The sequence below is a fragment of the Phalacrocorax carbo genome, chromosome 8 (genome assembly GCF_963921805.1).
Source record: "Phalacrocorax carbo chromosome 8, bPhaCar2.1, whole genome shotgun sequence".
NCBI lineage: Eukaryota > Metazoa > Chordata > Aves > Suliformes > Phalacrocoracidae > Phalacrocorax > Phalacrocorax carbo.
Window position 1 is genome coordinate 4,277,622 of NC_087520.1, and position 17,291 is coordinate 4,294,912.

Genomic DNA, 17,291 nt, shown 5'->3' on the forward strand with positions numbered 1-17,291 from the left:
CCTGCGGGAGAGAAGACGGAGCCCCCCGTCACTGCGCGGCCCGGGCGAGGAAGGGGCGCCGGGGGGCGGGGGGGGGGAAGGGGAAGGTGCGAAGCCGCCGGGGAAAGGGTTGGGGGGTTGGGGAAGAGGAGAAAAATAATAAAAATTTAAAAAATTAATGGGTGGAGGTGTGGGAGGGCTTGGCACGGCGGCACCCGCGCAGGTGCCGGCGCCCCAAGTACTCACATGAAAAGGCACTCCCAGGGATGCAGTTAAGGAATACGGTTCTAAAAATAGAGATGTTGGGGGGTGGGGGGGGGGAAAGCCAAGCTTCCCGCTGCAGGGAGAGGCAGGGCGGACTTCAGCGAGCCCTCCGTGGGATGGGGGGGCGGGAGGGGGTGGGGGGCGGGAAAAAAAGGAGGAAAAAAAACCAAAAAAAAAAAAAAAAAGAAAGCGAGCGGCGGGGAAAGGCGGGGCGGGGGGACACGCGACCGCTCTTGTCTTTGAAGTGCTGCGGGCTGCGATCCGCTCGTGTGAGCGGCGGCTGTGGCACACGACGGCGCGGCCGCCCGTACTTATAGCGGCGGGCGGACAATGGCCCCGTGGCCGCCCCGCGGGGCCGCGCCGAGGCGGCAGGTCGGCCCCGTGCGCCGCGCCCTCCGGAGCGTGCCCGCAATTACCGCGGGCGGCCGCGCATCTGCCGCGCCCCCGGGGCCGGGGGAGGGGGGGGCCGGGCTGCCCCCCACCCACCCGCGCTTTTGTCCCCACCACCCCCTCACCCACCCACGCTGTTGTCCCCACCGCCCCCCCCCCCACACCCACCGCCCCCCCCCCACCCGCGATTTTGTCCCGACCACCCCCCCCACACCCGTGCTTTTGTCCCCCCCCCCGCGCTTTAGTCCCCACTAACCCCCCCACATCCACCCACCCACCCGCGCTTTTGTCCCCACCACCCACCCATGCTTTTGTCCCCACCGCCCCTCACACCCACCCGCGCTTTTGTCCCACCACCACTGCCCCCCGTCCACCCACCCGCGCTTTTGTCACAACCACCACCCACCCACCCGTGTTTTTGCCCCCATCACTCCCCCCACCCGTGCTTTTGCCCCCATCACCCCCCTCCCCCCATTTGCCCCCCGCCACGTGCGGGGAGAAGGGAGGCGACCGGACAAAGCAGGGCAGGGAGGGTGGGTGCCCACGTTGGGGTGGTGGGGGCCACCCACCCTCTGCAGCCTGAGTTTCAATCCCAGCGAGCGGGGGGGGGGGTTGGAAAAGAGGGGTCAGCCTGGCCTTGCAGAGGATCAGCCATGTGGGTTTCTTTTCCCCAGCCAAACCCAGCTGGAGGGGTTCTTCAGGTTTTCTTTGCACCTTGCAGTTTTTCTATGCATCCCCCGTCTAAGCGAAAATACTCTGAAATTATAAAACTTTAACTCAGGTGTTTTCCCTCCTGCATTTCAGAGGCGAACATCTACATGCGCCTTGGCTTTTGTGCACTTCGCACTGGAAAGGGGTTTGCAGGTGCTCAGAAAGTTAGAAATTCCAAATTACGTTTATCTTATAAACTTTGATGGTTGTGAATGTATATGTACAATTCTTTGTCTCTGCATAAAACCCAAGAACTCTGCTGCCTCTACCGTAAAGTTCCTGCTGCCGCTGCTAATCCCAATTAAGTGCCCAGGTATGACTTTGGGAAGCCACAGTTTTATAAGTGGCTAAAAAGTTGCCTAATTCTGGTCTCCGGCTTTTTGCATCCCGCCTCTCGGTGCCGCAAGGAAGCCCCGTTGTCAGCACTCAAGTACTTGCCTCTTCGGAAGGTTTTTTGGTTTCACTGGCCATCAAAAGCCATTTTTAGACTTCTGTGCCTAAACTCACTTTTATTTACGTGCTTTTCCCTGGCATTAAATGCAGATTCTTACCCCCCTCCCCCGTGATTTTTTCCTATGCCTTTGATAAAGAAGGAAAATCAACAGTGTAAGTTATTGCCTTGATCTCTGCTTTTTAAGTTCACAGCAACCATTCTTTACTTGAACCTGAGAGAGGAGTTTGCTGTCAGACTTTCTCCTTCCACTTTTCGCCCTCCTCACTTGGAGACGACCTGTGACACCAGCAAACTGCCACAACCAACCTTCTTCTGTGCCAAAAAGGTCGTGCACAGAAGTGAGCAATCAAAAAAAAAAAAGCCCTGGGTGATGAATATTAACGAGTCTCAAACTAGAAATAGTTTGCCAGTGGCTGGGCTTGCAGGCTCAGCTCGCTTTCTGCTTTTTAACATCTTTATACGGCTCCAGACCTTCGCCGTGCGATAGAACCACGTAAGGCCAGGCGACGGGGCCTGGCTGTTCTGCGGGAGGGGCTGAGCTCTCTCAATCACCCGACCTGCAATCAGGCTGATGTTTTTAGGGCCCGCGCATACATAAATGACTTTCTGCGCTAAGTAGTTCCACTTCACCGAGTTACTCATGTCCTTAAGTGACGGCACGATTAGAGGCCTGGGTCGGCAGGCAGAGATCGGCGGCGGAGTTTCCAGCGTAAACCAGGAGAAAGCGAGACGGGACCGAAATTTAAAGGTTATGGAAGCATATGGCAAAAAATGTTCAACTTTTGTTAATGTGCGCCTTGTAAATAGTGGTATAAACTGCGGTGTTGTCTGCAACACTGTTATTGTCTTTTGTTTAGGTGTCTTTGAGCAGTCAATAGTTTATTCATTAAAATGTTTATGATTCCCTAGAGTTTCACAGGCTTTGGCACAACCGATCACTTGTCTGAAAGTTTGCAGTGAAAGCGCATTATTCATTAGTCCTTATCCATCATTTGCAGTTTGTCATTTGTTATTCTCTTGTTTTAAAAGTTTGTGCTCCAATCAAGGAGCGGAGAGAGCACCATGTGTCTCTGTGATCAGTCACAGCCATGAATAGCCAGAGCTGAAGTGAATGTTTCACAAACAACCCATAGGCTGAAATTTGTTTGCATAATCTATTCACCGCGTACTTATGAATAACGAATGCATTCACAGAACCAGAATTGTTTCAGGAAGCCTTCGCAAACAGAAAGAAGTGCTAAATATCTTGGATAATTTATTCCCGATGAATAATTCAACCAGTTCTATCACAGGCAGTCTACTAATTTTGCAGATAAATTATTCAGCTAACACAGATAATAGCTCTTGCACCTTATGGGCCCGCTCCTATGGAAGTCAGCTGCTAAAGTTTCGTGAAGTTTTCTGGGGTCAGGAAAGAAAAGAAAACCCAAAGGAAACAGGACCTTTGATTTGAAGGAACCCAGTGTGTTCCCAGCATCTCGCTGATGGCCTTATTCTGATTTTTAGCCCTTGCTATGACCTTCTCCACCTTGATGTAAGCGCAGCTAGGCTCAGATGGGCTTGTAGATGCTATTGGTTTCATATTTTGAGCTCTGAGGAAGCCTGCTAAAAATACTTTACCATTTGCTTTGAGACACCTTACAGCACATAAAAAAAACCCAAACCAAACAAACGGAAAAAAGATTCAAATGGCATTTTTGACTATGGAAACTGTAAAAGCACGCCTGGATCGGCCCATCCTTCGCTACATGGGGTGGCAAACCGAAATCAGAGCAAACTGTTGCGGGTGCGTTTCCGTGCAGCGCGTTTATCACTTGGTGGACTGGGGCGTCGAGCACGGAGCTCACACCTTCACCCTCATCGTGTGTTGGGTCTCGCGCACGGCTGGACCCCAGAAAAAGTAGGAATTAATAAGTAAAGGTGGAGGAAAGGCTGTTGGAGGAAAGGCTGCTGGAGGGAAGGCGCCGCAAGGCTCCCAGGCACCGGCAGCGCCGGCAGCGAAGGCCGCCGGTGCTTGGCACCTCGCTCTGAAGGCGCCGTTTCCAGCAAGGAAAAAGCCGGTGCAGAGAAGACACAATTCCTCGAAGTGTCCATTGCACCTTGTAAAGGTAAACAAATCTCCACATTAGAAATCAGCCTTGCATTTCAAAAATGACCAGAATGATGATCATTAGGGCAGTGTTCGCATCGCTCTTTTCCCCAGGCCCCGCAATGAGTGGTTCACAGCAAAACTGCTCCTGCAATTGGAAGATGGCTCAGAGAAGTCAAAGGTACTTCATTTGCTTTTTTTTTAAGATTTAAGATGCACGTTAATACAACACACCCAACCCTATGTTTCGTTACATTAGTACATAAGGGCTTAAACTAATGTTGGGATGAGCGTCAAAACAATGCATCAACCAGGAGAATTTTGCTTTTTTGCTCCCTCGTTGTTTGAAAGTGTGAAAGCGAGAAGGCAGAGCTGTCTGCCGAAGGTGCTCTGAAGAGAGTTTGGAGAGGGGATGTGGTTGGTGGCAAAGCCATCACCCTGGGAGCAGAAAGCTCGACCCACAGCCTTGCAGGAGTAAAGGGAGGATCATGCCTGCTCACCCCCAAGGGTGCCCAGGTCAATGCAGCAGGAATGTTAAAAATAGATGGCAAACCAGACGACGGCTCAATGGAGCAGCTTGCCTCCCCGTGCTTGCGTGGGCACGGTGCAGAGCGCGGTGGCTGCTTGTCCAGCCGGGGCTGGGGACCACGGCGCAGCGAGGCCCAGCACCGCGGCCAGGCTGCGAGGGTAGGGATGGACATACGGTGTGGCGCCCCTGGGACCCGTCGCCGGCAGAGTCAGCTTACAGCTCCCGGCTACCGGAGGGTTCAGGGGTTCACGCCTTGGCTGCTGACTAATAGACAGCCCTGGAAGTCCAGCGTTTGAAAGGGATCTCGGCCTGCACGGAGGCAGCGTTAACCCCTTCCGGAGCAGGAGCCCGTTCTCCTGCGGGGAAGATGCCTCGGGAGCAGCTCAAGGGCTGCGTCTACAAGGGATTTGGCCTCACCTACCTGGCTGCGGCCAGCGTGAGGCCTCCGGCCGCGTGCCGGGGGCAGCTGGCAGGAGGGGAGCACGGGGGCATCGCAGGGAGGGTCCCTGAGTGCCAGGTGGGGGGGTTGTTCCTGGTCTGGAGGAGCCGAATCTGCTCTGAAACCCCTCACAAGCGCCTGGGAGCCGCGGATGGGGCTCAACCCCTCCCAGGGGCTTCGCAGAAATAGTGGGGCTGTGTTATTTTCAGGTTTTAAATGTGCAATGTAACTTTTTCCTTCTTTTTGGAAGGGGGAACGAGTAGGAAAACGATTGTTCCCTGCAAGCACAAATGTATTTTGTTTGTTGTAATTAAAATGTTTTAATGAGACAACCATAAAATCAACCATTAATTATTTTTTTTCAAACACTTCTGCTTCCTTTTGAGCTAGGTCTATTTAGAAATAGTTTAGAGAGTAGCCTGCAGTTTTATTCTTTCTTCGGTATTATACACAGGAGTGGAGAAGTCATTTATAAATAATTACACAATGTTTTGGGTCTTTGGGTTTGTATAATATATCAAAGCGATTAGTACACGCATTGTTCCATTGTAAATGGTTTTTTTCCCTTCCTTTCAGTTTCACTTGCCTTGTCTTCTATCTAAACCTTTTTCGTGAAATCCTTTGTCTTCCTCATTCTTTTAGCTTGTTACAGTGCAGGGACATTCTTCTTATTCAAACACTCACAGCATGAGCAAAGAAAGCTACTTCTGTCGCATCTTAAGTTTTACCATAACTTTCTGGCATTTTCTTTTCTTCCAATTTTCCCAGACTACTGATAGGGTAATGAAGAATTATAACATACATCAATTATTGGTGCTCACGGTGTATTATGCTCCTGAATTCAAGGGGAGATAAAGAGAAAAAAAAAAAAAAAGCGCCACTTTCTGTGGTTTTGAGGCACATGAGAGAGCACTCGGCACAGATTATTTATAACATCTTTCTGAGCATCAATTATGTTTGACTCCTACAACCACTTCCTTGTCCCACTGGTTTTATGGCCAGAAGGAGTCATTTTTGTGTGTGGTAGCTGCGGCATTTAACTTGTTTCTTTTATGAGGAGCCCAAACAATGCATCTTCAGGCCAAACAATCTATCTCCCCGAATAATAGCCCAAATGTCAGTCAAGCGCTCGGGGCTGGGAAATATATGGTCATGGTAAAGGGCCACGGGAAGAAAGCGTGGAGATGGAGGGCTTTGCGCAAGGTCCTCATGCGGGTTCCCGGCACAGCGGTGCCATCCCCAACCCGGTTTTGGCACCGGGTACCCCCGGGGAGCTGGGCTGGACCCGGCGCGGGGCACAGGTGCCCGGGGATGCAACTGGCTGCCTGAGGTTTCAACAACCTTAATCCAAGTTATCCAAGGAAAAGGGCCAAACCCTCCTGGTGTGGCCATGCTGCCGGGGCACGCTCCCTGCCTGGCCCTTCCCCAGCCTCCTGGCTAGCACATTAACTGGGAAAAATGAGATTAGGATGTCACCTCCAAGAAATGAGCCCTTTTTTCCCCCCACCTTATTGTGCTAGAGGTTTTTCTTCTCTTCCCCCCCCCCCCCTCCACCTCCTCCCGCCCACAATTCCTCCTCTTTTGTTGATTCGTATTTTGTTAATTGAAGCTAGGACACTTATCCTAAAAGAAAGGGACAAAATTCATTGACCGCCATGTAGATGAAATCCCCCCAACAACGTGCAGAGCAGGAAGCTTAACTACATGCTGAGACGCTCAGGTTTTCTTTTAAACCTTCCATATAAATAATTCTGCTTAGGAGCGGCTTTTATTCTTATTTTCTTTTAACTGCAATAAAGATAACCTGAAAGAATGGAAGCGCCGTATCGGTGGGATGAAATTGAGCCTGAGCTCTTGGGGGGGCTCTCGGGGTCCCCCCTGGCTCTGGGGATGGAGTCTTGCAGCCGGGTGCAGGATGCTCCAGGACCACCGGCAGCCCGCGGGTCCCCACCGCCCCGCCGCGGGGGCCCGGGGGATTTGCGGCTATTTGCATAGCAGGTGTTGGGTCCTGGGCCATTCTTCCTTAAGGGAGTTTTAATACGGGATAAATTACCAGGAATTAGGAGGAGGCAGGCAACAAGAAAAGCACTAGTGGAGTCTTCTCCCGGCCGCGGCAGGGGAGACGGAGAGAATGGCTAAAGAAAAGGAGGAAAACCCAAATGCAGCGGCTCCTGCCCCAGCCCAGGGAGTTTGGGGTGTGCCGGGGTTGGGGGGCAGCTCTCACCAACTTCTTCTGAAATTCAGGTTTGAACCCAGGAACGTGATAATCCCAGAGACAGTAATACGATTATTGGCCTGAGGATCTATGAGTCAGTAGGTCTGGTAGGGGAGTTTAAAATGTTAATCCCTGGTATAATCCCTTCCCTGGCATTGTACGTACAAGGGTTGCACCCGCAAGAGAATTGCCTGTTTCCTTCCCCGGGGTTTAGGGCGGGAGGGCAAGGCTGGGGAGCAACCCCCACACTCATGTGCACACACAAATACACGTGCGGACACGTGTGCGCCTATGTGCGCCCACACGCGCATGTGCCTACGTGCACCCGCACGCCCACGCCCACTCACATGTGCGCGCGCACACGCGACCGCCCACAGGCACGTGTGAACACGCGCACACGCGCCGCTCCTGCGCAAAGCTTTACTGCTGGGCCGAAGACGTCTAATCTGTCGTAAGAATGGCGGTGACGGCACCCAGAGATATCTGGCAATACCCGTAGCTGTCGTGCTTGGGGTCATATGCTGGTCTGTTTGTAGTGATTTTGCAGTACCTGGCTCTGGCCGTGGCTAAGGCCAAGACAAACTGTTAATAACGGTGACGATACCGACTTTTTGCGTACATATATATGGGTAGGTGTACATCTGCAAGCAAAATGGGAGAGGAAGGCTGGGTCACTGGTGCTCCCAGCGGGTCTTGATCAAAATTTCCTATCACATCTCAGTCACTGCTTTGCCTTGTCGATTAGAGTACACATACATAAAAGAATAATGAGATGCTTCATACATTTTTAAGCAGAGAGTCATTTTGAAATGCATCCACCTGCAGGCTTTTGTTGCAGGTAGGAAAGGTTGGTCGGTAAGTTTTATTTTGGCCCTCTGCAAAGGGACATTGGTATGAAACCATCCAGACACTTTTCGGTTCAAAGGAGGCTGGACATTCTATATAAAAAGAGAGGCCACCTATAATTAAAGATTATATTAGTGAGGAAGAAGCTGATATTCCCTTAATTAAAAAACAATTTAAAAAAAAGCAGGTGAACTCACCCCAAAAGAGGTGCAAGAGCTGGGCAGGGACCTGCCAGTGACTGTGGGAGCCCCAGTGCTCAGGAAGAGCGGGGCAGGTGGAAAAGGCGATGAGACAGTCCCGGCCACCGGCCCTGGCCATGCAGGGCAGAGCCCCTGCACCCTGACCCCCAGGGATGCAACCTTCGGGGTGCAGGTCCCGCCGCCCTGGCCATGCGAGGGCCGAGGGTGACACCCCAAGGCGCAGCGCTGCAAACTCGGCCGTGCAGAGCGGAGGGTTCGCATCTCCCTGGGCTCCGGAAAATCTCCCGTGAATGGGGGTTATTCAGCAAAGCAAAACCTGCTCTAGTGACACAAACCCCCTGTGTCTTCCTTTGGGCTTATGGTGTCGTTATATTGCTTTTACTGTGTTAGTAAAAATAAATAAATATTTGTCTTAATTATTATTATCTCGGTAAAACCATTATGTGACCTTGAGTACAAGTGTAAAGATTTCTGAGCGAGGAAAAGTGATACAAAGAGATTTCCCTGGCTGAGGGTTGGTGGTTTGGGACTGTTTTAGCTGCGGTGGGTGCTGAGTTTCGGAGAGCCGGTGTCGGGCCCGGGGAGGCGGGTAGGGCTGGCTGGGCAGTGGAGAGCTGGGTTGAAATTACAGTTCAGAGGCCAAACAGTAAATCTGGGCTCTGAGCAGGGCAGAAGGAGGAAGAGATTTAGGTTCATTTTAACAAAATATGATTTTTAGAAGATGTCAAAATGAAACACCTGGTGGCTGCTGAATTAAGATGCTTCTGTGAAAACCCACTGAGATGGCACCCTGACTCTTTTTAAAGTAACACTCATTTTTTTTTTAGTGCACCAGTTCAGCTTTTTGAAGGATGTCCTACTGTTTTTCAAACAGATTTCGTTAAACTTAGCTGAAAGCAAATGATAAATAACTTGTAGATCTGCTCTGCTTTCTGGAATTTAAAGGAGTACTTTGCACTGGCTTAAATGGCCTCTGGCTATCCATTTAACTGGGCTGCTTTGCAGTTCATTACCTCAGGATTATACGTACAATATATCTTTTAAAGTTCCCATTCTTCAGGGACAAAAACACAGGTATGAACATCTTAAATTCTAGCCTGAATCATCCCCCTGTTAGTGTAAGCAGCTACAGTGAAGGTGAGGGACTCAGTCTTGCTCTCCAACACACTGACAGCCAAGTATCGTCTCTTTCAGTATCTCTTTACGAGAACACCTCTGGGCATAAAAAGAAAAATAAAAGCATGGTGTTAAATTAAAAGTGTAACAGCCCTTGCAAGCTCCCAGGCAGCATATGGGTCCAAAGTGCTGGGTTTACTGGGACCAGTACCTGATGATGCAGCTGAACTGGGCAGAGAGTGAAGGAACAATTCTGCAGGAAGGCACTGCAGGTGCAGTGCTTTATGCCTGGGGCAGGACTGCGGAGGATCGGGGTGCGCAGGTAAGCCTGACCCACAGTTAGGTGGCAGGAATAGTTTTCAAGGTATATGTTAGCCTGTCTAATTACTGAACTTTTTTCTGCTAGGGTAGCTTTAAGTTTTAGGTCTGCTAAATACGTATTTTAGAACAGCTTGAAGGTGTAAAATCTAAATAAATACAGAATACTAGTTCTAGCAGTCAGGGAAGTAGAAAGACAGTGGAACAGCATGATTAAGGGAAAGCTAATATTGTCCTAGGTGAGTTTTGTCCTCTGAACCACGTACTTGGCTAATGAGGGGAGACAGGTTTGGCTGGTACATTTCCACCGAGCCTCTGCTGCGGGGATGCCGCTTTCTTTTCCAATTTAAGCAGGTATTAAACAGCAGTAAATTCTGTGTTCACATACAAATAGTAAAATATGTGCAATTGCTAATTATTAACTGAATGTGCTCCTTCTTCAGACTATAGATGTCCCTTGTTTTTAACCCTCTTGGGTAAAACCAAAAGTATTGGTTTTTCTTTCACCTCAGGTTTAACGCCCTGCGGGTCCTGAGCCTGTTTCCATTTACTCCTGTGAGAATTAGAGATAATTTCTCCATAGTCGGTGCAGCTACACTTCTCCAAAGCAGCTGTTGGAGTTAGGCAGGGCTCTGAGCCTCTTACCCCACTGTGCACACAGAGGAGGGGATCTGATGGGGCTGCAAAATTGCAGAGAAATGTCATTCACAAGATTGCTTTTTTTATTATTTGTCTTGTGGGCCTTATGTATATACAGGTGGCTCCTATCCCAAAGAATCTTTTCTTCCTTTCTTTGTTTTTTTTTCCCCCCAAAAAACAAATAGGGTATGACTTTGTTTTTTATAGTTTTCAGTGTTATTTATCTTCGTTAACCTGTTGATGACCCCAGACCTCCACCCCACACATTACGTGCCAGGTGCTGGGAATTTAGCTCTTCATTTATGAACTCCACCCACAGCCTTTGCCAGGGAAAGAGAAAAAACCCAACTTTCTTGACTTGTGAGTGATGGAAATAGCCACAAGGTGTCAACCTTTACCAAGCTGCAGCTCGGAGCTGGTTTTGCTCATCTGGCAGCAGCCGGGATGGGTAAACCTGTGCAGAGGCTCTGCTGGAAAAGCTGGGTACCTGCTTCAAGTAAGTGGGGAAAAATCCCCTGAGGCTTTTCAGAAGATGGAAAATGGGTTGTTTTACCAGCAGTCTTTTCTTTATGGCCATTCTTTATTTCTATTTTATTTCCTTTAGTATTCTCCACTGTAAGCTTTAATCAAATTCAACGTTCTTCTTGCTATGTGTAGGAAAGGGAATGGGACTTGCCACAAAGAGTGTGTTATCCAAAAAAGATAAGGTCAAAGATGGGTGAAGAAAAGGCATATTATCAGTTCCATGTTATATTTGGGTGTATATAAATATATATGTGCATATATGTGAGTAGTGAGTCATTGCAGTGAGTTACTGTGGATCTCGAGATCCCTGTGCAGTCACTGGAGCTGCGTACCCAGTGCTCCTCTCCTGTGGGTTACAGCGAGCTGTAATTACCCTTAAAGCTGAGCAACTGGCATTCAATCAACTATTCGGATTATTATGATACAGACATCATAGAACTGAAACTCTAGGAAAACAGGAAGGAGATTGGTTTTCCCATAGAAAACCACATCTTTCAATTTGTGTTTCAAAGCTAGAGTTCAGAGCTTGCTACTTTCCAACTCCTGTCGTCAACTTTTATGATAAAATGGCCCTTCTTGGCACACGTGGCCATGCCCATGTGCTGATGCGGGGCCAGTAGGACCAGCAAGGGGCTTTGGGGTGGGACCCTGACATGCTTGCTCCAAGCTAGGCACCTGAGGTCAGATGAGGTTGCTCTGATCAGTAATGTTGCTGACTCTGTTTTTCCTTCTCTATGCTGTGCTGGTTTTGTTCTCTTCCATCCTCTTCTCCTGATCTTAAAAAAACCCCAACAAACAATGCAAACACTTCCCAGGCATGACAAACCCAAAGAAGGCTTTTTTTCCTTTTAAAGCTATATTTGACATTTTCCCTTTGTAGATCAACATTTCCAGGCATCGTTATCCAGTATGTTGCTCTGTAGGGTTGAAATGTTGGGATTTTACCTTCAGGGCAACACCAAATCTCTGCTTCCTCACAGGTGCTCCTTTCAGGGATGTGGCACGTGGTGGTCCGGCTCTCGGCCTAAGGGGTACTGCGCTTATCAAGTGCAATTGCTTTCCCCAAAACGGCCATCCCAAGTGCCATCAGTTTCACAAGTTGGTCCCAAGGATTTCCTCCTCTTTTACCCAGCAGCTTCACAGCGCCTGGGCTGAGCGTAATGGCTGTGGTAGCCTGTGGGCTGGTGGCCTTGCTCACAGCCAGGCGTGATGATTTGAGACTGGTTACTGTAATGAGGAACTGGATTTCCCTGGCAGAACTGTTTTAGCTGTTGCATAAAAATGGAAAGGGAACACCCTGCCAGTCACTTGCAGTTTGAATTGGAGGGGTAGCACTTGGCAAACTGGTTCTCGCTGGGGCGGAGTGGTGCTTGACTGGGAATTACCGGTCCAAGGAGGGACCTGAGGAGCTCAGGGCTGGTTTGTTTTTCCTAATGTGTTTGCGGAAGTGATAAGTCCTCTAGACTTAGAGAGGAAGCTGAAGTAAACCCTAAGGAAAATGTAAATGGTGCAATTATGAAGTTAGCAGAAATGGAGAAGCATTTTTATGCAACACAATGGAATGGGCAGTAACGAGGCAAAAATGCTGAGGGGAAAAAGACAAAAGATGCTTCTTCCGGGATTAGAAGTGAGCTCAAAATCGCCGAAGCCTACTGGAAAAAAAAAAAGTCTGTTGTAGCATTTCTTTTCCTTTAATAAGCTTCTTTTGCTGGGAGTCCTGAGTGTTCAGATGTAGCACACTTAGTGCCTAGTAACCCAACAAAGCTTCGATTGGTGGCTCTGCAGAAAGATTTTCTTTTCCTTGCAGGTTTCTAACCATGAAAAGACACAGAGATCAGTTGCTTCAGAATCCTTAATTAAACACAACAAAGAAGGGCAATTAGAGCTGTGTTTTGCTTCTGTCATCCAGCAAATCTTGCAAACCTCAAAACCCTTTTCTTGCTCCAAGATTTATGATGGGAATAAATCATAATTATTCCTGTAATTATCAGCCTTAAGTGAACACCAGCAGGATTTTTTTTTTTTCTTGGGGGAGGTTCTGAAACCCATCCAAGAGGAATTCACTAACCTCTTTTGTTGTGCAGGAAGAAAAACAAAAACACAGGCGTGGTAATTTTCCCAGGCCTTGGCTGCTTGCCTCCCTGTCACTTCATGTCATGTCATTCCTCCCTCCCAGGTCCCGCGTGCCCGGCCGCGGCAGAGCAGCTCCTGTTGCGCTGGATGCCCTCCATGTGTGTCGTCAGAGCGATCCCTGCCCAAAGAGCTGATAATAGACACAAGTGAAAGCTAAGAGAAAAATCTGAGAGGATTTGAGTGCTTCAGAGGTCAGCAAAATGACCAGAAATACAACCTGTCACTCAGTGTTTAGAATATAAATGCTCATGCGTGTTGCACCTCTACAAAGCATTTCCTCCAGGGATCTTGGCTTTTTTTGATGGTTGGATGATGTGCTCGTACCCAGCAAGAGGGAGCAACTTCTCCTCTTCAGGCATTGAAGGTGATAGCGTGCATGTGTGGTTTTTGCTGCTGGGAAGTCAGAGGGTCCTGCCTGAGGACAGGACCCAAATGCAACGCCTGGGGAATGGCAGCTGCACGTGGTCCTGGGCTCGCTGGGGAGCTGGTGGCAGGAGGGAGAGCCACGGGGCAAGAAAGCCGCATGGCTTGGTGTGTTGGGCAGGATCTCCTGGTGTTTGTATAGGGTTTTGGGCAGGTGGTTTGGGAATGAATCTCCCCAAGGTTGTGCTGCAATCCAGTTTCCCATGCTGGTGTGAGGGACGTGGCTCCTGTAGACACGGTGGCAGCCAGGTGTCCTCTTTGCCCTTAGCGTGCATGTTCCATGTTAATGGGCTAATATGACTCTGTTAACCTCTGAGCAGGTTTCCCAAAATACAGACACATTTTCTTTGCTTTGGGAGGTTTCCCATACCTGGGTAAGGAAATGCAGCTGTTGAAGCTTCACTTACAGAGCTGGGGAAGGGCATTCCCAGTGTCGCAGTGCGATGAGCAGGCTCCAAGCTGATTTATGACACAAACGGCTGAAGGGCTGTAGAGGTGTCCCCAGGCTGTCTGAGAAGGTTTTTGGTTGCCACTAGATGTCCTTTCAGCCCTGCTTTCCCCCACCGCTCCTCCAGAGCAGCCATCTGGGCTGGGATCTGCTGGCTGTGGCCCAAGAGCTGCCGGACATTGAAGTGATGCGGTGCTGAAGAAAGCAAGGAATGGGGCTGAACCTCAGGCTGCTGGGACCTCCCAAACATCTCTTTGATCTCACACAGCTTTGTCCCACCTCGTGCTGGCTAATAGAAATAAACCCCCAACTTCTGGATCTCTGCTGGGTATTTAATACCTCTAGTACAAATCGGGGACCGTTACTGGCGTTGCTGCCTGGGCAGGGCCACTGATTAGTAGAGGTGATGGTCCAAGGAGGAAACCTTGGAGGGTAAAAAAGACTATGACTCTATCTCATTTTCATATGAGATATGATGACCAAATAGTGGCCCAATTTTGTGCAGGTTTTTAGTTTTCTCTCTATGAATTTTCAGAGGTGGTCTGTAGAGATGCAGGGTCAGTCTTTCCAGAGGCATGTCAGAAAGCACAACTAACAGTGTTGTGGGATTTTCCAGGATCCCTGGAATTCAGCAAACAATTAAGGTTTCCTGAAGGTGTGTATTGATACCTACAAGCACCAAAAATCATTGTGAGCACCTGGAGCTCTGTGCTTGCAGCTGCAGCCACTGTTCCTCAGACAATGACAATCCCAGTTGCTATTCCGGGGTGGATTATGTCAGGTAAAGGAATGATAGGAAATCTGCCTTGGGTACTTTGCCAGAAACACGTGCTGGTTACAAGGATATCTGGGGGCTCATAGGGTGCAGCCTTTCAAGGTGAACTGAGCACCCTCCTTGAAGCGCTCGGCTCTTTGTGGTTTAGGATCAGGGTGAAATCAATGAACGCAGACACAGAGGGGTTCTGGTAGAGCAAACACAAAGTCAGTGAGAGCAGCAAACCTCAAAAATGCTTATATGTCCATTTGTGACCATGTGCACTGCAACCCCTTGAAGGGAACAAACCAAATAAGAAATCCCAGTGCAAGTGCTATGCATGGAAGATCTACAGAGTGCAAAACTGAGAGCAGTCCTGGCATGAAGTCAGCGTGGCCGGGGCCTCCAAGATGGGCTTCTTGTCCTTCTGGTTCCAGAGCCTAACTCAGCGAACAGCCAAAACCAGCTTGCCTTTTTCCAAAGGTGCTGTGCAACTCAGAGTAAGTGAGGTCTTCAGCTGCTGTGTGTGCATCTGGATTTAGATGCCTCATTCTCAGAAGCTTCCTTTGGAGGAGAAATACCCAAAATGTGACTGGTGTTTCATTTGACCTAATGGGAAGTGTATTTTGGAGGGTGCAAGCTCTGTCTGGGCTTATATAAAGCCCATTAAGTAACGTTAGGTTGCATGGGAGGCCCTTTGCCCTTGGACAGGCACGGCTCTCTGGCTGTGGATCTAAATGGGATGGTGAGTCCTGGAGACAGTGGCTTTTTATTCATGTTTGTTCTCATTCTCTGCAAAGTGGGTCCAGGAGGGACCCAACCCTGATGTTTAATTAGCTCAGAGAGCATTTGTGTTGCTGTAACACTGCCTTCAGCTTCCCACCCAGGGCTCAGGGGTGACCAGTGCAAACCCCCAGAGCCCTCTGATGACTTTACCATCGAGCCCCACGTTTGCTCCCACGGCCCTGATGAAACCTCCTAAGCACGGGGCCAGCTCTCCCACCTCACGGACGTGGTTAGGAAAGGTCCCTGTGAGTGTTGCAATCTGGCATGGCCTCACGCCTTGATTTAGGGAGCCTGGGAGGAGCTGGGGCACAGCAGGCAGCTGGACCTGCCGAGAGCGCCGCGCCGCCTCGCACAGACCACCGAGCAGCTATCGCTTCTTAATAAACTTTTTGGCCATTGCTGACCTAGACCATATACGAACAAGTGAAAGGCAAGTGGTGAAAGGATCTGTATAACATTACTAATCCCACGTAGCGCGCTCACCAAAAAGGCAAGGCAGGTCTCCCCGCTATTGTGGCCTTTCACTGCAGCTGCTTCGTTCACCCTTTTGCTATTATTAAAATAAAATCCGATAGCGCTGTTTCCGACCGGGTGCAGCCTGTGGATACCCAATGCCCAGGGGAGGGGGGTGGGTATGGAGGTCTCCTGTGCAGGGCCTGGCGCTCTGTCTCTGCGAGCTCCTGGCTGCAGTGTGCCTGCGAGCACCTTTGCAGGCTGGATCGGGGGAAAGCAGTTGCCTACTGCCCTCCTTGGAGGCTCTGTGAAGGGTTTGCATCCTTGCTACGTAGCATCGGTGTTGGAGCTAAGGAGCTGTGGGGTCTGCTTGTGCTGTTCCTGCACCCCAGGATGAAGCAGGGCTCTGGCTTACCCTGCAAACGTTCAGGCTCTTAGAAAGGTAAATTGGTCACCGATGAACAGTCGGGGCTGGCTGGTGTGTGCTCAGACCATACTTCAGCTTAATTTTTCAATTTCAGAGCACAAGTGTATGGTCTGTGTATTAGAGAGGTTGGACTGGACGGTCTCCTGTGGCTTTGCAACCTGCAAACTGCTGGGGAGAGCACAAGTAAGTCCATGGGCATGTATATATCTAAATATTTTAGCAAAGGCGTTTCAGTCTGAAGGAAAGTGGTTGATATTTAGTGTGTGGCAGTTACCTTCTGACACAGTACTTCCCTTTACAGCTGCAGTATTGGGGACAGCAAGGGATGCTCCTCCTGTTTCTGGGAACTTAACAAACCTGCCTGGACGTGCAGTTTAACAGGCTTGGGAAAACCAGCTTAGAGGCAGTCTTCTCTCTTCATGGTTTCAATTCCTGTTTCCAACAGTTGTTTTGTTCGAAGCACAGATTTCAGGTTAAAGGGAATACACACATCAGCCAAATAGTTCTTTTTCTTTACTCTCCAATTCTAGGAAGCGTGTGTATGTGTAAATTACAATTGGTTTCCTCCGTGCCCAGTTTTTGCTGGTGGTTTTGATCTGGCAGATGAACCCAGAGCTAAGAGTCATTTGTACAGGCTATACCCTGGGAGGTGTGAGTCACCGAGTACTGCATTTGGGCAACTGGAGCCGTGCACAGCATTCCCAATGGAGCGTTAACCACCTCTTGTGCAACCATACCAATGCTTTTCCAGGAAATGCATTGCCTAGTAGTCACTAAATAAGCATAAACCTTTCCTTGAAGTCTGTTGGCGTGTTGAAATCCAGTCTCCTCATGTTAAAACTACTGGTTTTGTTAAAATGTGACTCAAGAAAGGAGAGGGGCAGCGCGGCTAGCCCACGGGTCTGGGTTTGCCCAGAGATTGGGCTCGGATGCTCAGTCGGAAGCGGTGCCTTGTGGTTGATATCCCTAGAGGTTTGGTTTCTCAAATACTCTGGGATCTTTCTCAAGCTTTTTACTAATAGGCAGCTGAAGCTCATAGCTCCGTCCTTGTGCAGAATAGGAAAATACTTTGAAATCTAATAGCTCTTTCTCCTTCAGCTCTGCCAGGGTATTATCACAGTAAATAAGTGTGTATATATATGTACAATGTGTG